The sequence below is a fragment of the Anomaloglossus baeobatrachus genome, chromosome 2 (assembly GCF_048569485.1).
Source record: "Anomaloglossus baeobatrachus isolate aAnoBae1 chromosome 2, aAnoBae1.hap1, whole genome shotgun sequence".
Lineage (NCBI taxonomy): Eukaryota > Metazoa > Chordata > Amphibia > Anura > Aromobatidae > Anomaloglossus > Anomaloglossus baeobatrachus.
Window position 1 is genome coordinate 75,464,939 of NC_134354.1, and position 25,508 is coordinate 75,490,446.

Here is a 25,508-nt window from a genome sequence, read left to right on the forward strand (position 1 = left end):
TCCCATGGTAGGTTGAGCCGGGGTTGAATGGAACCTAGTGGTGACCAACTGATTAATTTATCAGACATTATGCCATAACTTATGCCAGAAATTTTACATTAGGCCTAGGCTGGAGTAACGTTTCTGGTGAGGTGCAGAGAGTTGTGTGGAACTCTAAAAATTCGAAGAATTCAGTAAGTGGCATACATCTCTTAATGAATTGGGCACATCCTATTCCTTCATGACCTTTCATTACAGGGGTGGTAGCCTACTCTGCATAATTGCCACACATCGCTGTAAGCCTCATAGAGGAGGCTTTTTTCCAAATACCTTGTTTAGTAAATTCTGCCTTCGAGTGGTGTTATTGCGTACCGATAATCCCCATCACATGATTCCTGACATCTGTGAGCACTGAGATCTGTTGACGTCATGTCAACTTCAAGTTGACCCAACATCACCGAAGCCAACCCCAGTTTCTGTGAGTGAGTGGGCTGTGGGTGGAGTTTCACCGCTTGTCACAGCCTAGCATCTTGCGCACTTTCTCCTTTGCTGCAAGCAGAAGCGGTGCTGGGTTGTGATGAGAGGTGACATCACCAAATCTCAGAGATCACAGAACCCAGGTGTCATGTAATTGGGATGAGAGGTCCGCAATAGCACAACTCGGAGGCAGAATTTACTGAACAAGGTATTTGAAAAAAGCCTCCTCTATGAGGCATACAGCGATGTGTGGCCACTATGCTGAGTAGTGAGACACCCCTTTAAGACTAGATTGTAGAATGCTATTATACACTTTTCAGTGTCTTTTAATAGACCTTGATGAAAATTTTCCAAATAATTGTTTGTGGAAGGGTAGCCACTGTAAATAATGGAGAACCTATTAAATTTGCAGATTTCCCAGATTTCACTTAACAATTAGCAGTACATCAAAAAGAAGACGATCAAAACAGAACTTCTAATATGGTGCCATTTTAATATCCAAGGTAGAATAGTCTATTTTTTGCTATAATGCACAGAATGTTTGCTTTAAATCTATACTGTTATCTTTATATTTGCAAATAGAAATAAAAGTGTCTTGGGATAAGTTAAGAAGCTCATACAAAAAGTGAGCAGAGTTTAGGCAGCCAGACAGTTGGGGTTCATGGTCTTCTGACTTATCATGACTGACAACAGTACCACCAAGTACCAACTGGGGGGTAGATAACTGCTATATAGAAATTAATGGACTGGAGTAAAGTGGAATTAACTCTTCAGCCTAAAATGTAACTGCTTCACAAAGTTGCAAGTGGAAATGAGCGAAGCTCACGATCAAGGCTCGGGGTTCAGGCTCGGAAAATGACTTGAAAATCACCCTGGTGAGTATTGCGCTGTGCTGGTGTCTGAGTGATGTGCAGCATTGTATGCTCTGCGGGAAGTGTGTGACCAGCTCAAATTTGACTTACAGTCTGCGTTTTTTAAATGTGTTGTTCATAGAGAATTTTTTTTTTTTTTAAAAAAGACACCGCCCACCGACCTTTGGAAGTGTTTTGCTTTCGGGCCACAGAAAGACACTTCCGGAGGTGGGTGGGCGGTGCATTTTTTTTATTATGTCTCTGTGAACATTACATCTTAGAATGCAGACTGTAATGCGGGCGTCACACAGAACGATCTATCATGTGGTCACACGAGCGATCGTACCCGCCCCCGTTGTTTGTGCGTCACGGGCAATTAATTGCCCATGGCGCACAAAGTCATTAAACCCCCGTCAGATGCACTTACTTGCTAAGCGACCTCGCTGTGGGCGGCGAACATCCACTTCCTGAAGAAGGAGGGATGTTCGGTGTCACAGCGACGTCGCACAGCGGCCGGCCAATAGAAGTGGAGGGGCGGAGATAAGCAGGACGTAAACATCCCACCCACCTTCTTCCATCAGCATTGCCGGCGGGAGCCGCGGGACGCAGGTAAGCTGTGTTTATCGTTCCCGGGGTGTCACACATGCGATGTGTGCTACCCCGGGTACGATGAACAACCAGCGCAAAGAAAAATAAACAATTTTTTATAAAAATGAGCGATTTGTCAAAGATAAACGATTTGCACACAATTTGCAAACGTTTTGCGTCGCTCGTAGGTGTCACACGGGACGACGTCGCAAACGATGCCGTATGTCCGTCACAAAAACCGTGACCCCGATGATGCATCACACGATAGAGCGTCTCGTGTGACGCCCGCATAAGTCAAATTTGAGCCAATCACAAACTTCCTGATGCACACAATGCTGCGCATCACTCAGACACGAGCACAGCGCGATACTCACCAGGGTGATTTTCATGTCATTTTCCAAGCTCGAACCCTGAGCCTCGAGCCTGAGGATTGCTCATATCTAGTTGCAAGCCATGGTGGTCAGTCCCTTTGCAATAACTTGTTAATAATGTAAGCCGTAAGCTCTCATAGCAGGATATTCACAGCAAAGAGAAAAAGCAAGTGTATTGCAAACATGCTTATTTTCTTATTATCAGAGTGACTATACAAATTTCATAGTTTGCTAATACCCCTTTAAAGATGAGAGTCACTGTGAAGATTCATGGAACCAATTAGAACTGGTCATCTTCTCTTCAATAACTCTCATAATAGTTATATAGTTATATGGTCTATGGTTATGGTATACAGTGTGTTCACCCATATCCTGTCCACCGCCATTAACTTGAGAATGGCGGCAGCTATAGGCATTGAAGTAGTGTCTAGGTATAGTAAAGTATCCATGCGCTATGCAATGAAACCACCTATAGCGCCACCTGGTGGAAAACAATGGAGTTGGTATTTTTATATCGAAAGCGGAACGAGATAGAGAAAAAAAATGAATTACAAAGTTGTAGGGCATCATGAATTCAATATGAATCGACACCTTGCATACAGAAATGCTATGATTAGAATGTGTAAACTCACAAGGCTGTGGACGTGAAACAATACCTCATGGAGACCTTCCTACAGGTCACTGGGTATGGTGGCTGTATGGAGTGGCCTCCACGCTCACCTTACCTGACCCCATTGGACTTCTTTCTGTGAGGTCACCTCAAACAGCAGGTGTATGCGACCCCTCCACCAACATTGCAGGACTTACGATGACATATCACAGATGCTTGTGCAAACGTGTCACCTACCAAATTGCACAATGTGCAGCAAGATACAGTATTGTGTCCAGAGTCCAGATGTGCATTGCAGCTGATGGTGGCCACTTTGAGCATCAAAGTTAAAAGAGCGCCATATGCATGGCCAGCATTCAATGTTTTGAGGGGTCATGGGTTTCATATCATAGCATTTCTGTATGCAAGTTGTCTATTCGTATTGAATTGATGATGCCCTACAATTTTTTAATTCACTTTATTCTCTATCTTGTTTCGTTTTCGAGGTAAAAATGCTAACTCTGTTGTTTTCCACCAGGTGGCGCTATAGGTGGTTTGATTGCGTAGCACGTGGATTCTTGACTATACCTAGACACCCCTTTTATGCCTATAGCTGCCGCCGTTCTCAAGTTAATGGTGGTGGACAGGATATAGGCGGACACACTGTATATGCTGATTCCCATATTTTTTACAATGTATTAACTAACAGCCAATTGCTTAAACCCTCTCACCTCTCCTGATATCAGTCCTAATAAATTGCTTTGCTCTGAAAATCATCTGTATTTAGACTTGTGTGTTGTGTTGTTATTCTAACGAAATTTGTAGACAAATTGGTATATGGATCTTGCCAACTGGGAATTTGTTCCTACATAGTCTGACATTGTCCAATCCGTGCCGATATTGTCACGCTATGCAAGAACTCGCCATGTTGACAATGAGAAAGGTAACACCTATTTGCCAATTTAGGTATACATTTCCACGGTGAACCATAAATATGGTATAATGCCAATTTCTTACAGAAAGTATTCCCGATTTGTAATTTTCCAGTATTTACAAGGATTTATAAATCAGACATGCCAGAGGAGCAATGTGGCCACTTTAAGTGAATAAAATTATAACGTGATTTGTACTTACTTGTAAAATATTTTGTTCTTATTCTGTTCTTTAGTGGAAAAAAAGGAATTCTTTAGAAACCTAACAGTACTTTTGTACAGTGTGTACATTGTGAATCATGTTCTGCATTATTCCAGTATCTTTAAAAGGCTATTTTTTTAGCACAGCTTTACTACATTGACAAAGAATTGAATTGCTAAAAATGTTGCCATGGGACAGAGATAGCAAACAATTAAGTAATTCAAAGAGCCAGGGACAAATCACATTTAGTCTCTTGATACACTGTGCATGAATCAGCCATAACGTTAAAACCAAACACAAATGAAGAACATTGCTAATTTTATTATAATGGCACTTGTCAGAAGGTAGGGTACATTAGACAATGGAATAGCTTGTCTTGTCTGATGCCACAGAAAAGTTAAAGGGAACTTGTCAAGTGAAAAAACTCGATCAACCTGTGGAAATTAGGTAAAATGCAGTCTAAAGGGGGTGTTACACGCAGCGATATCGCTGGTGAAAGCACCCGCCCCGTCGTTTGTGCATCACGGGCAAATCGCTGCCCGTGGCGCACAAAATCGTTTGGAGCCATTACACGGACTTACCTGCTTAGCGACGTCGCTGTTGCCGGCGAAACGCCTCCTTTCTAAGGAGGCGGGTTGTGCGGCGTCACAGCGGCGTCACTAAGCGGCCGCTTAATAGAAGTGGAGGGGCAGAAATGAGCGGGGCATAACATTGCGCCCACCTCTTTCCTTCCGCATTGCCGGCGGCCGCAGGTAAGCTGCAGTTTGTCGTTCCCAAGGTGTCACACGTAGCGATGTGTGCTGCCTTGGGAACGACAAACAACCTCCATCCTGCAACAATCAATGATTTTTTTTAAAAAGGAACGACGTGTCAACGATGGATGATAAGGTGAGTATTTTCCATCGTTAATGGTTGTACCTTGCTGTCACATGCAACAACGTCGCTAACGATGCCGGATGTGCATCATGAAATCCGTGACCCCGGCGATATATTGTTAGATCCATCATTGCGTTTAACGGGGCCTTTATAGCATTTTGAACCTGCCCGACACCTGAAGTTCGAGCCCCACATCCTGGAAAAAATGTCCTTTTTTTCCACGAGAATTGGGCTATTAGTTGTAGGGGTGTCACCTGCAGTTCAGTCACTATGTGTATAGTGGGTGCCAGCTGTAACTGCGCTCCCTGCACTGACTAACAGCTGGGTCTAATTCAGTCCACCACTCACAATATGCAAAGTTAACCAGCACCAGTGCCTCCCAAATGACTAGAAGCAAAATAATGACTGATGATAAATCACTTTTTCATGATAAGCAGTCATTTAGTGCACCAGATGCCATTGTAAATGGACTTTAACTGTAGATGACTAAAATAGAAAAGTGTAGTAACATCCAGGGCTTTGCAGACTCGTCAGAATACTGTATTAGTTTGACAAAGTCTCAGAGCTATACAAGGAGTCAACATTTTGCTGCTGTCTTTGAATTTTGGATGTCACAATAAATTGCTCATTATTGGATGCTGAAGGCACCATCTTTTACTTGAATTTTGTTTCGGAAAAGGAATAAACCCACACATGATTACGCACTATTACCGTACCAGCCCTCATTGCATCTTCTTATCACCGCCGCTCACACTGATCCCTAGTACTCTTCATGATGGGCCAAGACCTCCAGCTTTGATGAGGTCAAGATTGTTTTCGCACATCCATGTACACGATATTGCATCATAACATTGTGACTGGAGTTGATCGGACTCAAGGAAGTTCGGTTCGGTGGATGCAGCCAGACTTTTAAAAAAGTTTGGTTTGGAGATCCAGACTTTACCTGAACTACAATAGAAGTCACTAGTTGGGCAGCTCGAGTCTCCATCCACATACAGTCAGCCATATACAGATCACTTCTGGGGGTGGGTGGGCTGAGTTATCCATTTTTTGGGGGGTGCAAACTACATCCGGTCATGCTGATCATACCCCCAGTGCAAGCTGATCAAACACTGCAATGGGCTAAGCACTAGAGTTGAGCGCGGTTCGTGGTTCGTGGTTCTCCAGTTCTAGGCTCGAGTGATTTTGGGGCTGTTCGAGATCGAACTAGAACTCGAGCTTTTTGCTAAAAGCTCGATAGTTCTAGATACGTTCGAGAACGGTTCTAGCAGCAAAAAGCAGGGCTTTTTACAGCTACAGTGAGCAGGAGCCATCGCTGGCAGCCTGCCAGAAGCTGGTAACCAAGATAAACATCGGGTATCCAAGCAAAGCGCTTTGGTTAGTAACCCGATGTTTATCTTAGTTACGTGCAGGAAGCCCACACTTCCCCGCTCAGCTCGCTCCGCCCCCTCCTGCCCGCGGCATGTACACATACATACATACACACACACACACACAAAGCCCCCCCCACCCGCTCGGCTTACCTGCGGTGATGAAGTCCCGCCATCCCGACCTCAGCGCTGTCACTGTCCTCCATGGCCGCCGCTTGTCACATCACCTCTCGCTTCCGACCCGAGACTGACTAGCGGTGACGTCACGGACCTCTCGCGATACTTGAGGGGAAGGCGCCGGTCATTGAACTCAGTGACAGGGGCTATCGGCAGTGCTGGAGATCAGCGCAGGTAATGTACCTCACTGACAGCAGCACTTGTCACCCCCCTGCAGTGACCTGGGCTGACCCATTGATGTTAGCTCAGGTCACTGCACTGCTCTCCCAGCCAATGGGGAACATCCTGCTCTTCATTGACTGGGACAGTGTGGATCGTCATGGCAACCCCTTGGATTACACCAGACCTGGATTTGTTTTTCAATCTAATAAATTGGTTAAAGAGGGAATGTTTTGGGGAGTGTTTTTTTCAAATAAAAATGTGTTTGTCGTCTATTTTTTTTTATTACTGACTGGGTTGGTGATGTCGGGTATCTGATAGACGCCTGACCTCACCAACCCCAGGGCTTGTTGCCAGGTGACATTACACATCTGGTATTAACCCCATATATTACCCCGTTTGCCACCGCACCAGGGCGCGGGATGAGCTGGGGCGAAGCACCAGGATTGGCGCATCTAATGGATGCGCCACTTCTGGGGCGGCTGCGGCCTGCTATTTTTAGGCTGGGGAGATTCCAATAACCATGGACCTCCCTAGTCTGAGAATATCAGGCCCCAGCTGTCTGCTTTACCTTGGCTGGTGATCCAATTTTGGGGGACCCCTACGTGTTTTTTTTTTTAATTATTTATTTAATTTAAAATAACAGCGTGGGGTGCCCTCAGTTTTGGATTACCAGCCAAGGTGAGGTTGCCAGCTGTGGTCTGCAGGCTGCAGCCGTCTGCTTTACCCTAGCTGGCTACAAAACTAGGGGGAACCCTACGTCATTTTTTTTCATTTTTTTGGCTAAATACAAAGCTAAGCACCCCTTAGTGCCACATGAAAGGTACCAAAGGGTGTTCCACTTTTTCTCCATTTTTTTCTCCACTTTTTCTCCATTTTTTTCTCCACTTATTCTCCACTTTTTCTCCTCTTATTCTCCACTTTTTCTCCACTTTTTCTCCTCCTATTCTCCACTTTTTCTCCACTTTTTCTCCTCTTAATCTCCACTTTTTCTCCACTTTTTCTCCTCTTATGCTCCACTTTTTCTCCACTTTTTCCCCTCTTAATCTCCACTTTTTCTCCACTTTTTCTCCACTTTTTTCTCCACTTTTTTCTCCACTTTTTCTCCACTTTTTCTCCTCTTATGCTCCACTTTTTCTCCACTTTTTCTCCACTTTTTCTCCACTTTTTCTCCTCTTATGCTCCACTTTTTCTCCACTTTTTCTCCACTTTTTTCTCCACTTTTTCTCCTCTTATGCTCCACTTTTTCTCCACTTTTTCTCCACTTTTTCTCCACTTTTTCTCCTCTTATGCTCCACTTTTTCTCCACTTTTTCTCCACTTTTTCTCCTCTTATGCTCCACTTTTTCTCCACTTTTTTCTCCACTTTTTCTCCTCTTATGCTCCACTTTTTCTCCACTTTTTCTCCACTTTTTTCTCCACTTTTTCTCCTCATATGCTCCACTTTTTCTCCACTTTTTTCTCCACTTTTTCTCCTCTTATGCTCCACTTTTTCTCCACTTTTTCTCCACTTTTTTCTCCACTTTTTCTCCTCATATGCTCCACTTTTTTCTCCACTTTTTCTCCTCTTATGCTCCACTTTTTCTCCACTTTTTCCCCACTTTTTTCTCCACTTTTTCTCCTCTTATGCTCCACTTTTTCTACACTTTTTTCTCCACTTTTTTCTCCACTTTTTCTCCACTTTTTCTCCTCTTATGCTCCACTTTTTCTCCACTTTTTCTCCACTTTTTCTCCACTTTTTCTCCTCTTATGATCCACTTTTTCTCCACTTTTTCTCCTCTTATGCTCCACTTTTTCTCCACTTTTTCTCCACTTTTTCTCCACTTTTTCTCCACTTTTTTCTCCACTTTTTCTCCTCTTATGCTCCACTTTTTCTCCACTTTTTCTCCTCTTATGCTCCACTTTTTCTCCACTTTTTCTCCACTTTTTTCTCCACTTTTTCTCCTCTTATGCTCCACTTTTTCTCCACTTTTTTCCCCACTTTTTTCTCCACTTTTTCTCCACTTTTTCTCCTCTTATGCTCCACTTTTTTCTCCACTTTTTCTCCTCTTATGCTCCACTTTTTCTCCACTTTTTCTCCACTTTTTCTCCACTTTTTCTCCACTTTTTCTCCTCTTATGCTCCACTTTTTCTCCACTTTTTCTCCACTTTTTTCTCCACTTTTTCTCCTCTTATGCTCCACTTTTTCTCCACTTTTTCTCCACTTTTTCTCCTCTTATGCTCCACTTTTTCTCCACTTTTTCTCCACTTTTTCTCCTCTTATGCTCCACTTTTTCTCCACTTTTTTCTCCACTTTTTCTCCTCTTATGCTCCACTTTTTCTCCACTTTTTCTCCACTTTTTTCTCCACTTTTTCTCCTCATATGCTCCACTTTTTCTCCACTTTTTCTCCACTTTTTTCTCCACTTTTTCTCCTCTTATGCTCCACTTTTTCTCCACTTTTTCCCAACTTTTTTCTCCACTTTTTCTCCTCTTATGCTCCACTTTTTCTCCACTTTTTTCTCCACTTTTTTCTCCACTTTTTCTCCACTTTTTCTCCTCTTATGCTCCACTTTTTCTCCACTTTTTCTCCACTTTTTCTCCTCTTATGATCCACTTTTTCTCCACTTTTTCTCCACTTTTTCTCCTCTTATGCTCCACTTTTTCTCCACTTTTTCTCCACTTTTTCTCCTCTTATGATCCACTTTTTCTCCACTTTTTCTCCTCTTATGCTCCACTTTTTCTCCACTTTTTCTCCACTTTTTCTCCACTTTTTTCTCTACTTTTTCTCCTCTTATGCTCCACTTTTTCTCCACTTTTTCTCCACTTTTTCTCCACTTTTTCTCCTCTTATGCTCCACTTTTTCTCCACTTTTTCTCCACTTTTTTCTCCACTTTTTCTCCTCTTATGCTCCACTTTTTCTCCACTTTTTTCCCCACTTTTTTCTCCACTTTTTCTCCACTTTTTCTCCTCTTATGCTCCACTTTTTCTCCACTTTTTCTCCTCTTATGCTCCACTTTTTCTCCACTTTTTCTCCACTTTTTCTCCTCTTATGCTCCACTTTTTCTCCACTTTTTCTCCACTTTTTCTCCTCTTATGCTCCACTTTTTCTCCACTTTTTCTCCACTTTTTCTCCTCTTATGCTCCACTTTTTCTCCACTTTTTCTCCACTTTTTCTCCACTTTTTCTCCACTTTTTTCTCCACTTTTTTCTCCATTTTTTCTCCTCTTATGCTCCACTTTTTCTCCACTTTTTCTCCACTTTTTCTCCACTTTTTCTCCTCTTATGCTCCACTTTTTCTCCACTTTTTCTCCACTTTTTTCTCCACTTTTTCTCCTCTTATGCTCCACTTTTTCTCCACTTTTTCCCCACTTTTTTCTCCACTTTTTCTCCTCTTATGCTCCACTTTTTCTCCACTTTTTCTCCACTTTTTCTCCACTTTTTCTCCTCTTATGCTCCACTTTTTCTCCACTTTTTCTCCACTTTTTCTCCTCTTATGCTCCACTTTTTCTCCACTTTTCCTCCACTTTTTCTCCACTTTTTCTCCTCTTATGCTCCACTTTTTCTCCACTTTTTCTCCACTTTTTCTCCTCTTATGTTCCACTTTTTCTCCACTTTTTCTCCACTTTTTTCTCCACTTTTTTCTCCACTTTTTCTCCACTTTTTCTCCTCTTATGCTCCACTTTTTCTCCACTTTTTCTCCACTTTTTTCTCAACTTTTTTCTCCACTTTTTCTCCACTTTTTCTCCTCTTATGCTCCACTTTTTCTCCACTTTTTCTCCACTTTTTCTCCACTTTTTCTCCTCTTATGCTCCACTTTTTCTCCACTTTTTCTCCTCTTATGCTCCACTTTTTCTCCACTTTTTCTCCACTTTTTTCTCCACTTTTTCTCCTCTTATGCTCCACTTTTTCTCCACTTTTTCTCCACTTTTTCTCCTCTTATGCTCCACTTTTTCTCCACTTTTTCTCCACTTTTTCTCCTCTTATGCTCCACTTTTTCTCCACTTTTTCTCCACTTTTTCTCCTCTTATGCTCCACTTTTTCTCCACTTTTTCTCCACTTTTTTCTCCACTTTTTCTCCGTTCTTTTTCTATGGTCGGTCTACCCATTAGCTCTGCCATGCATACTGTAGCTCTACACCTACTGCACATGTTACTTTATGATTGACATCTCTTTCGTACCAGAGCTGTCTAAGCCTACTCTGACCCCATATTTGTCATTACTATATTGTCCTTGTACTGTATTATGACATTTGTATCATGTGTTTCATTTCTTGCTGTGTTGCAATTTTTTTGCTGCATCCCAATTGTACCTCTACATTGTTCGAGTTTATGTTATTGTTCTCTCACTCTTATGTGATACTGATTATTGTCATTTTTCATGATTACATGCAGATAAGTCCAATCTGACGAAGGCTCAAGCCGAAACGTCATTTGTAACTTGTTTTGGACAAAAACATATATGCTTATGAAAAAAAATTTTTCTTAATACGGACCAATAAAGAGTGATTTTGCATTACTATCCATTGTGACTTACTGACTTAGTCTGGGAGATATAGAGTGCCGAGGTTACTCACTAATTTTATCTATTATTACCTCTGAGCACCTATATACCAGTGAGCAGAGCTTCCTCTACAGTAGTTCTCCTGATTAGGCATGCCCTTACCTCATGAGCAGGGCATTGCAGCTTTGGTAGCAACCATTACAACATGGACTCTGCTGCTGTGGACCCGGGGAGAGTGAGTGCAGATTCATTGCACCCACACTCCTCACATGAAGGGTCCGCACTCCTAGAAAATGGGGGATACGTTCCCTGAGTGTCTCCCCCCCATATTCTAGACGGTCCAGAGTCGTCGTGGGACCCCTTTATTTTTTTTCTTACAATAAATTGGTGAAAGAGGAAATGTTTTGGGGACTGTTTTTTCAAATAAATTTCTTTTGTCGATTTTTTGTTTTTGTTAGTACTGACAGTTTATGATGTTGGGTATCTAATAGACGCCATGACATCACAAACTGCTGGGCTTGATCTCAGGTGACTTTACAGCTAGTATCAACCCGATTTATTACCCCGTTTGCCACTGCACCAGGGCACGGGATGAGCTGGGGTGAAGCGCCAGGATTGGCGCATCTAGTGGATGCGCCACGTCTGGGGTGCCTGCGGCCTGCTATTTTTAGGCTGTGAAGGCCCAATAACTATGGACCTTCCCACCCTGAGAATACCAGACCACAGCTGTCCGCTTTACCTTGGCTGGTGATCCAATTTGGGGGGGACCCTACTTTTATTGTGTAATTATTAATATTTATAAAATAATTATAAAAAAGAGCCTGAGGGGACTTCCACATTGGATCCCCAACCACGGTAAAGCTGCCAGCTGTGGTTTTCAGGCTACAGCCGTCTGCTTTACCCTAGCTGGCTATCAAAAATGGGGGGACCCAACGTCATTTTTTTTTTTTAACTATTTTTTAAATAGAAAAAATTAATGGGCTTCCCTGTATTTTGATTGACAACCAAGGTAACGGCAGGCAGATGGGGGTGGCAACCCATAGCTGTCTGCTTTATCTGCGCTGAGAATCAAAAATACCGCGGAGCGCTACGTCATTTTTTTTAAAGATTTATTTTTACAGCACTGTGATGTCCAGCAATCAAAATACAGGGAAGCCCATTTTATTTTTAGTTATTTAAATAAATAATTAAAAAAAATATATATGGGCTCCCGCTGCATTTTTAGTATTGCTAGCTAAGGGTAATCCAAGCAGCTACTGGCTGCTAACCCCCACTGCTTGGTGTTACCTTCACTGGCAATGGAAAATCCAGGGAAGCATTTTTTATTTTTTTTGCCAAAAAACTACAAAAAAAGGACGTGAGCTTCGCCATATTTTTGTATGCTAGCCAGGTATAGCAGGCAGGTGCTGGAAGAGTTGGATACAGCGCCAGAAGATGGCGCTTCTATGAAAATGCCATTTTCTGAGGTGGCTGCAGACTGCAATTCGCAGCAGTGGGGCCCAGAAAGCTCAGGCCAACCTGTGCTGCGGATTCCAATCCCCAGCTGCCTAGTTGTACCTGGCTGGACACAAAAATGGGGCAAAGCCTACGTCATTTGTTTTCTAATTATTTCATGAAATTCATGAAATAATAAAAAAAGGGCTTCCCTTTATTTTTGGTTCCCAGCCGGGTACAAATAGGCAACTGGGGGTTGGGGGCAGCCGTACCTGCCTGCTGTACCTGGCTAGCATACAAAAATATGGCGAAGCCCACATAATTTTTTCAGGGGGCAAAAAACTTCTGCATACAGTCCTGGATGGAGTATGCTGAGCCTTGTAGTTCTGCAGCTGCTGTCTGTCTGTATGGAGAAGAGCAGACAGCAGCTGCAGAACTACAAGGCTCAGCATACTCCATCCAGGACTGTATGCAGAGGTTTTTTGCCCACCAAAAAAATGACGTGGGCTTCGCCATATTTTTGTATGCTAGCCAGGTACAGCTGGCAGCCACGGGCTGCCTCCAACCCCCAGTTGCCTATTTGTACCCGGCTGGGAACCAAAAATATAGGGAAGCCCGTTTTTTTTAATTATTTCACTTATTTCATGAAATAATTAAAAAACAAATGACGTGGGCTTTGCCCTATTTTTGTGTCCAGCCGGGTACAACTAGGCAGCTGGGGATTGGAATCCGCAGCACAGGTTAGCCCGAGGTTTGTGGGCGCCTCTGCTGCGGATTTCAGTCCGCAGCCGTCCCAGAAAATGGCGCTCTCATAGAAGCGCCATCATCTGGCGCTGTATCCAACTCTTCCAACAGCCCTGGAGCCGGGTGGCTTGTTGGGTAATCATGAGTTAATACTGGCTTTGTTTTACCAGCCAGTATTAAGCCAGAGATTCTTAATGTCAGGCACGTTTGACCCGGCCATTAAGAATCTCCAATAAAGGGTTAAAAAAAGACACCACACAGAGAAAAAATACTTTAATAGAAATAAATACACAGACACATTAGAGACTCCATCTTTATTACCCCCTGTCAGCCCTCCACGATCCTGCTCTTCTGTCTTCTTTCTTTCTAGTGTAGTAGTAGTGACGATTGTAGTGAGGATGAGATTCACCAGCTCATCACTTGGGGCTGGGGAACCTCCATCCTCACTACAATCCTCACTAGTGTAGTAGTAGTGACGATTGTAGTGAGGATGAGATTCACCAGCTCATCACTTGGGGCTGGGGAACCTCCATCCTCACTACAATGCTCACTACAATCGGGAAGCAGCGTACAGCCTTCACTCCATGAGTGATCAGTGCTGGCTGATAGCGGTAACGCTGACAGACGCGTTACCATAGCAACGGTGCTCTCGGAGCCGCGGTGACGTCACCGCTAACTGCGTTGCTATGGCAACGGTGATCTCCGTTAATAACCGGCTGTGTCAGCCGGTCCCTAACGGAACGGGGAGTCGACTGTGTGCTAGAGCATGTCGCCGGTACACGGCGATACACATATGTGCACCGTGTACCGGAGAGATGCACTCGCAGGTCCTACATGACGTGTCATAGTCATGTGACCAGTCTGTAGCCAATGAGATAATAGCCACGTGACTGGTCACATGGCTATTTTGACGTCACGATAGGTCCTGCTTCTCTGCTGGCAGTGCAGGTCACCGGGAGGATTCAGCGATCATCGGATCGAATAGCGGCAGGAGACAGAGTGCAGGAGGGATCGCGGGGACCGGTAAGTGTTATTGCAATGTTTATTAACTGTTTGTGTACATTTATAATGCATTTTTATGTGTTTGTGATTGCCTCCCATTATAGCCTATACGTTCGAGTTCGGTTCGTCGAACGTTCGACGAGCCGAACTCGAACGGGACCCCCGTTCGGCGAACCGGCCTCGAGCCGAACCGGGACCAGTTCGCTCATCTCTACTAAGCACTGAGTGTACCTGAGCAAAGCAATGCTTGTGTGAGTGGTTTGCATAGGTAAAGCACTCTATCTCCAAATGCCAACTCTTTTTTTGCATTAAGTCTGTTTTGTGACCATACGCGCACTTGCACAAAACCATCTCGGATCTCAGAGGCCTGGAGATTCTGTGTGATCAGCTTTGATAATATGCATTGAGGATCAGACGGTTGAGGTGAAACGCGAAAGGGCCAAAGAGGTGAACAGTAAGGTGAGTATAGGTAAATTTTTAATAACTTAGTTCTTACATTTATTATATTAGGAGGCCTGGAGAGACCCTAAAGCATAATAAGGTACATTAAATTATAAAAGAAAATCTACACAAGCAGCTGAATTTTTGTCTCATCTGCTTATCATATACTTACTAGTCAGTACTGAAATTGAGAAAAATTAACATGTTATCATCAAACCTGCATGAAAGCTGAGAAAAAATTGTAGCCGGTGTGGAAACATGAGAATCAGTGAGTGCTCTCGTCTGCTGGCCTGGCTGTCTTCATAAACACAGTACAGACCAGGGCTTAACTCAATGAATGTCTTTAATCCTTCCCAGTGGGCAGAACACTACTTACACAACACAGGGTGAGGGAACCACATATTGGTAAGGCTTCATTTGTTCACCAATCAAAAACATATTGTACATTTCCTGCAAGATCACTACAAGCAACAGACTCTTAAGGGGGCTTTACACGCTACGATATCGTTAATGTTTTATCGTCGGGGTCACGTCGTTAGTGACGCACATCTGGCGTCATTAACGATATTGCAGCATGTGACACTTATGATCTAAAAGCAGCCAAAATCGTTTGCTGCGGAGAGGTCGTCCTAAAACAAAAGATCGTTTACCTCTCATTAGCGATGTTGTTCCTCGTTCCTGCGGCAGCACACATCGCTATGTGTGACACCGCAGGAGCGAGGAACATCTCCTTACCTGCCTCCATCGGCAATGCAGGAGGAGGAGGTGGGCAGGATGTTTACGTACCACTCATCTCCGCCCCTCCGCTTCTATTGGATGCCTGCCATGTGACGTTGCCGTGACGCCGCACGACCCGCCCCCTTAGAAAGCAGGCGGATCACCGGCCAGAAGCGACGTCGCAGGGCAAATAAGCTGTGTGACGGGAAGCGCGATTTTGTGCGCGACAGGCAGCGATATGCCCGTCTCGCACAGACGATGGGGGAGTGTACGCACGCTAGCGATATCGGTACCGATAGCGCTACCGTGTAAAGCCCCCTTTACAATTGGACTGCCCACCAGGCATTAGACTCTTTATGAATTTGGGGTTTCAAGCGCCAACTTTCCTAGCCAACTGCCCCCCGCTCTTGGCAGGCACCCACTGAGAGGAGATAATGGCAAGCTTAGGAAGCTGACCAAGCAAAGCAACATATATAGTGAGGTGACTGAGTTGTCCCAATCTGGGTTCTTCAAGTGAATTTGTGGGCTCAGAGTTGAGCAGTGAAGTAGTTCTGTGATCCTTCACCCGGAACCATGGATCCTTGGCAGAAATCCTATAGAATGAATGAAGTGAAGCAGCTGAAACAGTAGATCTTAGGACAAAATCTGTTCGAATATCAACCTGGTTACAGAAGCAAGGTCACTTTTATACCCCTCAGTTCTTATTTCAGGGTATTGTGTCTTACAGGACTGGTGAGAGATGACTGTGCTCTCATTGGTCACTAGTTCAATACCATTGCATAGTTTTCCATTGAATTACCGTATGTAGTCAAAGGGGTTGAGGTAATCCCTATTCAAAAGACAATCTGCATGACAATGGCTAACTTATTTTGCTTTACCAAAAATGGAACCATATGACTGGCATAATTAAGAACAGTTCACCCACACACAAGTGGCCAGACGCTGAGTCATCACAGCCATTTATTGAATTGTTTCCTTTTACACCACATAGATATTCAGATGCATGTGCCAAGCATACTTGGAAAACAATGAAACCAGAATAGAAAGAAAATAAACCGTTGGAGACTGTATTGCACCCTGAGAAATATTTTCTTGGGGAATCTTGGGATACATCATGTATGTGCATGTGACGTCCTGGCAAAACCAGGTAGTCACAAAAGTAGTCCACCCTCCTTGATTCCACCAAAAACCCACATCCAGGTACAACACACAGCCATTAAAGCCTAGCCACCCCCTCATGATAATAAGGAGACAGCAGTGGGTGAGATCAGGCAGATGGGAACGCTCACCTAGGGGTCCTGAGTTGTCAGGGGCGGGAACACGACAGTGGAGAGTTGACAGTTGACAGAGGAGGAGTGAGAAAGTGCAGTGGAGTCAAGGGTAGGCTAGGTGAGAGGGAAATAATGAAGGTTTCAGCTCACCCATATGAAGTCTCCAAGGCAAGGATGGATGCCCGCAGTCCCCCGGACAGGCCGGTCCGTGATTCAGAGTAGATATGGAAGGAAAAAGGGTTTGGGACTCAGCACTAGTGTTAAGCGAGTATGCTTGTCACTACTCGGTACTCGCACAAGTATCACTGTACTCGGGCTACTCGGCGGGGACCGAGTAATCTCACAATACTCATGCTGTACTCGTGGTCTTCATCCCTGCATGTTGGCGCTCTTTTGAGAGCCAGCCCTCATGCAGGGATTGGCTGGCAGACCACTGCAATGCCACAGCCCTGTTAGTTGTGGAATTGCAGTGATTGGCCGGCCTGCACAGCGTGACCGAGCCTTTATACCGGCGGGCGCGCTGTGCTCTGCACACAGCCATCCAGACAGTCAGTGCAGGGAGAGTGTTGCTGCTTCAGGGAAAGGTTTGCGGCCCTTTATAGTTATTTCCATAGCAGGGCTGCAAACAATGTGACCAGAAGTCCTTCTCAGGACTATTGTAGTTGTATACAGGCAGGCAGGGTATAGCCAGGTCGGAGTACAGGAGCAGAGTCCTTCTCAGGACTATTGTTGCTGTATACAGGCAGGGCAGGCAGGGTATAGCCAGGTCAGAATACAGGCTAGTGACCAGAAGAGTCCTTCTCAGGACTATTGTAGCTGTATACAGGCAGGCAGGCAGGCAGGCAGGGTATATAGCCATTCCTAGTGGTGACCGTATACCAGCCTTCATCATATCTGGGGCTGGTGTACACAGTCTAAAACAGTCCTGATAGTGTCAGACTTCTCAGTAATTGTCGCTCCTAAAAACCTGTTAGGTTCTTAGTGCGTCCGTGCTTGCATTTAAAAACCGCACGTGTGTGCCTGTCGGTGGCAGCGTACAGGTGCACTTGTGTGCGTTTTGCACAAACTAGTATATAACGCACAAGTCTAGTGAATAATACACGTCAGTCAGCAGTGTCTGATAGTGTCAAACTTCTCAGTAATTGTCGCTCCTAAAAACCTGTTAGGTTCTTATTGCGTCCGTGCTTGCATTTAAAAACCGCACGTGTGTGCCTGTCGGTGGCAGCGTACAGGTGCACTTGTGTGCGTTTTTCACAAACTAGTATATAACGCACAAGTGTAGTGAATAATACACGTCAGCAGTGTCTGATAGTGTCAAACTTCTCAGTAATTGTCGCTCCTAAAAACCTGTTAGGTTCTTATTGCGTCCATGCTTGCATTTAAAAACCGCACGTGTGTGGCAGTCGGTGGCAGCGTCAGGCTCCACATTGTCCCTGGATAGAGACGTGCATGATGGCCTGTAAACCTGAAGTGCCCATTGTAAGGAAGTGGGTCTATTGTAGTATAGCCCTTAGGCAGGGCAGCCAAAAATTTGGAGGCTCCACATTGTCCCTGGATAGAGACGTGCATGAGGGCCTGTAAACCTGAAGTGCCCATTGTAAGGAAGTGGGTCTATTGTAGTATAGCCCTTTGGCAGGGCAGCCAAAATTTGGGAGGCTCCACATTGTCCCTGGATAGAGATGTGCATGAGGGCCTCAAAACATTGTTCCCATTGCAAAGGAGCGGGTCTCCTGTCGTTGTAATGCCCATTCTGAAAGAATGGGTGACAAAATTTACCACTGGGGGTATACCTGAAACAACGGCCTAACTATTGTAACGGTCATCATGGTGGCGCATGAGGAGAAGGAGGAGCAGTCCAGCGATTAGCCAAAGTCCAGAAGTGTGTACCCATGGGTGAGTGGAGGTACATGGCAAATTCCCGTTACAAACTTTAAATTCCGCTGTCATTTGCTGGTGGTGTGGTGAAGTCTGACCCAATCCAACCCTTGTTCATCTTGATCAGAGTCAGCCTGTCAGCATTTTCAGTTGACAGGCGGGTGCGTTTATCTGTAGTGATTCCACCTGCGGCACTAAAAACACGCTCTGACAAAACGCTAGCGGCAGGGCAGGCCAGGACTTCCAAGGCTTAGAGAGCCAATTCATGCCACGTGTCCAGCTTGGATACCCAATAATTGTAAGGCACAGAGGAATGTCGGAGTACAGTTGTTCGATCTGCAAGGTACTTCTTGAGCATCTGGGCAAACTTAGGATTTCTTGTGGCACTACCCCGCACCTCAGGGGCTGTGGTATGTGAGGGGCTGAGAAAACTGTCCCACATCTTAAAGACTGTTCCCCTACCTCTGGCGGATTGGACTTGTGCCCCTCTCGGCTGTACGCCTTGGTTGTCCACTGATTCCTGACCTATGCCGCTAGCGATTTGTGAGGGGAATGCTTTGCCTACTTCCGTGACTATGGCCTTCTGGAATTGCTGCATTTTGCCTGACCTTTCCGTCTCAGGAATAAGAGACATAAAGTTCTCCTTTTAGCGTCGGTCTAACAGTGTTACCAACCAGTAATGATTGTCGGCCAAGATGTTCTTAATGCGAGGGTCACGAGACAGGCAGCTTACCATAAAGTCAGCTATGTGCGCCAGACTCTTAACAGCCATCACTTCAGTATCCTGACCAACACGATGACTGAACATGCTGTCCTCCTCCTCCTCCCCCTCGTCATCTACCCTGTCCTCTGGCCAGCCACGCTGAACCGAGGATATGACTGCATGTCATATCCTCAATTTCCCCGGAGAGTTGCTCCATGTCTTCATCCTCCTCCTCGTCATAGTCCTCCACTGCACGTTGTGATGAGACGAGGCTGGGCTGTGTGTTATCACCCACACCCACTACTGTTTCTTGCTTCAACTCATCGCGCTCCGCCTGCAACGCATCATGTTTGTTTTTGAGCAGAGACCATTTTAGGAGGCAGAGAAGCGGTATGGTGATGCTAATAATGTCGTCATCGCTGCTCACCATCTTAGTGGAGTCCTCAAAGTTTTGGCGGATGGTACATAGGTCGGACATCCATCTCCACTCCTCAGGTGTTATGTGTGGAGTTTGACCCATTTCCTAACGGCTTAGGTGATGCAGGTACTCAACAACTGCCCTCTTCTGCTCACATATCCTGACCAACATGTGCAGAGTTGAATTCCAACGTGTGGGGACATCACACACCAGTCTGTGATCCGGAAGATGCAAATGGCGCTTAAGGCCGGCTAGGCCGGCTGAAGCAGTAGGTGACTTTCGAAAATGTGCAGACAGGTGGCGAACTTTTACCAGCAGATCAGACAGCTCTGGGTATGACTTTAGAAACCGCTGAACCACGAGGTTGAGCACATGGGCCACGCATGAACATGTGTCAGCTGGCCTCGCCTCAAAGCCGCCACCAGGTTTCGGCCATTGTCACACACGACCTTTCCTGGCTTTAGGTTCAGAGGTGTGAGCCAGTGATCTGCCTGCTGTTTCAGAGCTGTCCACACCTCTTCTGCATTGTGGGGTTTGTCACCTATGCAGATTAGCTTCAGCACAGCCTGTTGCCGCTTTGCCAAGGCAGTGCTGCAGTGCTTCCAACTTGGGACTGGTGTGGAGGGTAAAGTGGATGAGGATGCGCAGGAGGAGGAGGAGGCTGAGGAGCATGACATTCCGGAGCTGTAGAATGTGGGTGAAACCCTGACTGAGGTAGGGCCTGCAAACCTTGGTGTGGGAAGGACGTCTTCCGTCCCTCGCTCAGACTGGGTCCCAGCTTCCACAATATTAACCCAGTGTGCCGTCAACGAGATGTAGCGGCCTTGCCCACAAGCACTTGTCCACATGTCTGTGGTTAGGTGGACTTTGGCTGAAACAGCATTGTTCAGGGCACGTGTGATGTTTTGTGACACGTGGTTATGCAATGCGGGGACGGCACACCGGGAGAAATAGTGGCGGCTGGGGACCGAGTAACGTGGGACAGCTGCCGCCATCAGGTCGCGGAATGCTTCTGTCTCCACCAGCCTAAAAGGCAACATTTCCAGCGCAAGCAGTCGCGAAATGTTAGCATTTAGAAGTGTGGCATGTGGGGCGTTGGCAGTGTATTTGCGCCTGCGTTCAAAGGTTTGCTGAATGGATAACTGAACGCTGCACTGGGACAAGGACGTGCTTGATGATGGTGTTATTTCTGCGTGGGCAACTGCAGGTGCAAGGCCGGAGGAGGCTTGTTTGCGGGCAGCATGGACAGGGGATTGGCTTGCATGCACAACAAGCGAAGACGTAGCAGTGACATCAGCAAGCACTGCTCCTCGACTCTGTTGTACATCCCACAAAGTCAGGTGCTTGGCTAACATGTGCCTGATCATGCTGGTGGTGGTCAGGCTGCTAGTTTTGATACCCCTGCTGATGCTGGCACGGCAGGTGTTGCAGATGGCCTTTTTAGAATCATCTGGAGCCAACTTAAAAAACTGCCAGACTCGGGAAGACCTAACATTTGTACAGGCACCTTGTGTCGTGTTGTTGTTCCGGGGAATGGTTGCCTGACTTTTGCCTGGGGCCACCACCCTGCTTCTTACTGCCTGTTGGGATGCTACGCCTCCCTCCCCCTGTGCACTGCTGTCATCGCTCTGCATATCCTCCTGCCAGGTTGGGTCAGTTACTGGATCATCCACCACGTCGTCTTCCTCTTCCGCACCCAGCTCCTCCTCCTGACAATTGTGTCTCATCATCGTCCACCCCTTGTTGAGACACGTTGCCAACTTCGTAAGAACGTGGCTGCTCAAATATTTGGGCATCTGTACATACAATCTCGTCACGACCAACTTCAACAGGAGCTGACGAGAGGCCAGAATGTGTGAATGGAAACGTGAACAGCTCTTCCGAGTGTCCAAGTGTGGGATCAGTAATGTCCGTGGACGTGTACTCGGCCTGGTGGTAGGAAGGAGGATCTGGTTCTGAAATGTGCGGTGCAGTATCACGGCTACTGACACTTGACCGTGTGGAAGACAGAGTGTTTGTGGTGGTGCCAATCTGACTGGAAGCATTATCCGCTATCCAACTAACAACCTGTTGACTGTCTTGGTTCAAGAGTGGTGTACTGCTGCGGTCCCCAAGAATTTGGGACAGGATGTGCGAGCGAGTAGATGTGGCCCTTTGTTGTGGCGAAATTAGAGCTTGCACACGACCTCGGTCTCTGCCTGCACCACCATCACGTCCACTTCCTTGTTCGTTGCCAACGCCCTTGCGCATTTTGCAATGCTGTGCTGATGTGTATTCACCAGACTTGTGCGTTATATCCAAGTTTGTGCAAAACGCACACAAGTGCACCTGAACGCTGCCACCAACAGGCACACACGTGCGGTTTTTAAATGCAAGCACGGACGCACTAAGAACCTAACAGGTCTCTATCCAGGGACAATGTGGAGCCTCCCAATTATTGGCTGCCCTGCCAAAGGGCTATACTACAATAGACCCACTTCCTTACAATGGGCACTTCTGGTTTACAGGCCATCATGCACGTCTCTATCCAGGGACAACGTGGAGCCTCCCAATTTTTGGCTGCCCTGCCTAAGGGCTATACTACAATAGACCCACTTCCTTAAAATGGGCACTTCAGGTTTACAGGCCCTCATGCACGTCTCTATCCAGGGACAATGTGGAGCCTCCAAATTTTTGGCTGCCCTGCCTAAGGGCTATACTACAATAGACCCACTTCCTTACAATGGGCACTTCAGGTTTACAGGCCATCATGCACATCTCTATCCAGGGACAATGTGGAGCCTCCCAATTTTTGGCTGCCCTGCCAAAGGGCTATACTACAATAGACCCACTTCCTTACAATGGGCACTTCAGGTTTACAGGCCCTCATGCACGTCTGTATGCAGGGGCATTGGTGAACCTCACAATTTTGGACTGCCCTGGCAAAGGAAAATACTACAAAGACTCACTTCCTCAAAATGGGCACATTAGACTCAAGAGGCCTTCATGTACGTCTTTTCTCAGGGACATCGGAGTGCCACACAATGTTTTCACGTAAAATCTTTCATGTAATCTCCAAAAGTAACATACACCAGCTCTATATCACTATTGGGTATATGCCCTTAACATTTCCGCCATGAAAATTCATTTTGGTGTCATTTTTGAAGATTTTCTGGTGAGTCCGTAAAAATGGTGTAAAACGCAGACAAAATTGTTCACAGCTGTGAATTTTGAGTGATAAATGCTTCAAGGGGTCTTCCCCATGCTGTTGCCATGTCATTTGAGCACTCTTCTGAGACTTTTGTGACATTTTTAGGGTTTCTACATGCTGCCGGGGGGTCATTTCATAAAAATACTCGGGTCTCCCATAGGATAACATTGGGCTCGGTGCTCGGGCCGAGTAAACAAGTATCTTGGGATGCTTGGCCCGAGCCTCGAGCACCCGAGCTTTTTAGTACTCGCTCATCACTACTCAGCACCAATGCAGTAATATAAAACTTGGAACTTTATTAGAAAATCTAAAACGAAGGTACACAGGTCATCCAAAAAAGGCTAGGTGGCAGACAGCAAACAGGGCCACAGGCGACAGAGATCCGGTCGCGGGAGACCTTAAGTGGACCAGGGTAGGGTTGTAATCTGCTGTTGCCAACAGCGGGAATCCAGTCCGGAGGCCGTGCACAGTCGGGGTACCTGGACCCTAGGACGAGGACGGTTGCAAGCCCCCTTGTTAATCAACCAGCAGAGGACAAAGATTCAGGCCTTGTTCTCCAGAAGCCCAGAGCGAAACTGAAGCTCAATGCGGGGGATAGGGTGTCCGTCAGAACCCACAGAGATCCCAAGGGTCAGATTTTGCAGGCCACAGCTCCCAAACATACACAGTACCGGGAGTGGACTTCCCTGGTCCATGTGGAGTTGTCCCAAAGAAGACACAGACACTGAGTGCAGGAGGAAGGGACACCTGATTGCTACACCCAGGTGTCGGACCCGAATACACCCGCTAAAGGCGACCGGTCACAGGCAACTTGGTTTACCACTGGACTTGTGTGCAATTCTTTGAACAGTGAGTACATCATTGACCCCCGGTCCAACCCGGCATGCCACCTCCATCAGCCATCACTCCCGTGTACCAGGGCCCTGGGACTACGCCTCCCCTACCTGTGGAGGGGATCCCATCTTACTGCCCCGCTCCATCAGCCCCGGATGCCCCATCACCAGGCAGCTGCGGTGTCACCATCCCTCACCGCAACCCATGGGTGGCGTCACTAACACATTAATCCCCTGTAAATATCCCCTTACGACGGTTGTGAGGATGGACGGCCATGCGAGCCCGGGTCCGGTCACCACTTAAGCCGCAGCAGTGAATCCTGATCCGAGCGGCAACGGCCCCCGCCCGCAACATGCATATGAAACATACCACTTACCTAAATAATGTTTTAGACCAAGCTAAGATCGTGATGACTTTCTTATTAGTAATAGTTACTTTCAGCAGAATAATGCATGCTGCCACGCATCAAAAACTGGTCAAGAATAGTTTGTGAAGCATGGCACTCTGATAGAACTGTTCCATGATGACAGTTCAATCTGTTGATTTGTCTGCCAAAAATCCCAGATCTCAGTGCTATATCATAGCATAACATATTTTATTGTAAGCCAGTCTATACTTGAACCTTTATCTATAAAGAGGTTTTCCAGTTTTATGTTAATATTATTATTATTATTATTATTATTATTATTATTATTAGTAGTAGTAGTAGTAGTAGTAGTAGTAGTAGCAGTAGTAGTAGTAGTAGTAGTAGTAGCAGTAGCAGTAGTAGTAGTAGTAGTAGTATTATCTTTATAAAAGAATGTAATATACTTTTGTCTTTTTCTTCTATTTTTTTTTTCGTATTTTCTTTTTTTTATGGCTAGAGTTTAATACTTCTTCTTGCATTCAGTCCAGGCAGTGCTTTAAGAGCCAATCATGTTGGACTCAAGACTAATGCATTTTGAATACACTGCTGTACAGTAGTATAGCCCACGTAGCAGGAGAGATTTATGTAGTGGATAGCCAAGATGAATCTAAATAGAATCGCAAGTCATGAGATAGTTTATTTTTCACCTTGCTTCAGGTTATCAGTGTCTGCAACAATAACCTAAAAATTCTCCTTTTACATGAATATGGATAAAGGGCAGCCCCATTTTGACACTTAAGGGACAGCCTCTCCAATGCATCTGAAGGCTATGATATTAGGCCTGTGCAGCTTTCAGATTTTAGATATAAGCAAAAAGTTGTAGTACATTTTAATATTTTAAATTTGTATAAATACCAAATAAGAACAGAAAACCACTTTAGAGCTGTCATGATTTTAGCATGGCTTTGACTCTGCAGAGCCAGTGCATGTATGTTGTCTCCGAGGTTAGTTCCGAGGGGAGGGGTCTGTTCAGTCATGCCTTATTCAGGAGGTCACTTTGCCATATCTTGGTGTTGTTACCTCCGGGACGCCGCCAGTAATAGTTCCTGCTCTGCAGCGTTGAGCTGCTTCCTGTCAGTGTACTCTGATCAAGTCCCGCTACTGAGTACCATTCTCCCTTACCTCCATCCCTCCTACCCAGCCTGACCTCCCTGCCCTCCTGACTCCGGTCCTGCTCCGTGTCCTCACCTCTGCTCCCTCCTCTGTGGGTACTCTTATCCCTGACCTCCGTCCCTCTTGCCTGACTGTCATCCCTGTCCTCCGTCCTGACCCTAGTCCCATTCCATGTCCTAATCTCCTCTCCCTCCTCTGTGCTTTCTTTTTTTCCTGGCCTCAGACCTCGGTTTTATTCTTTGACTATGGCTTGCTTACCCCTTGGTACAGACTTGACATCCCAGCATAGACCTTGGCTGATTGACGCTC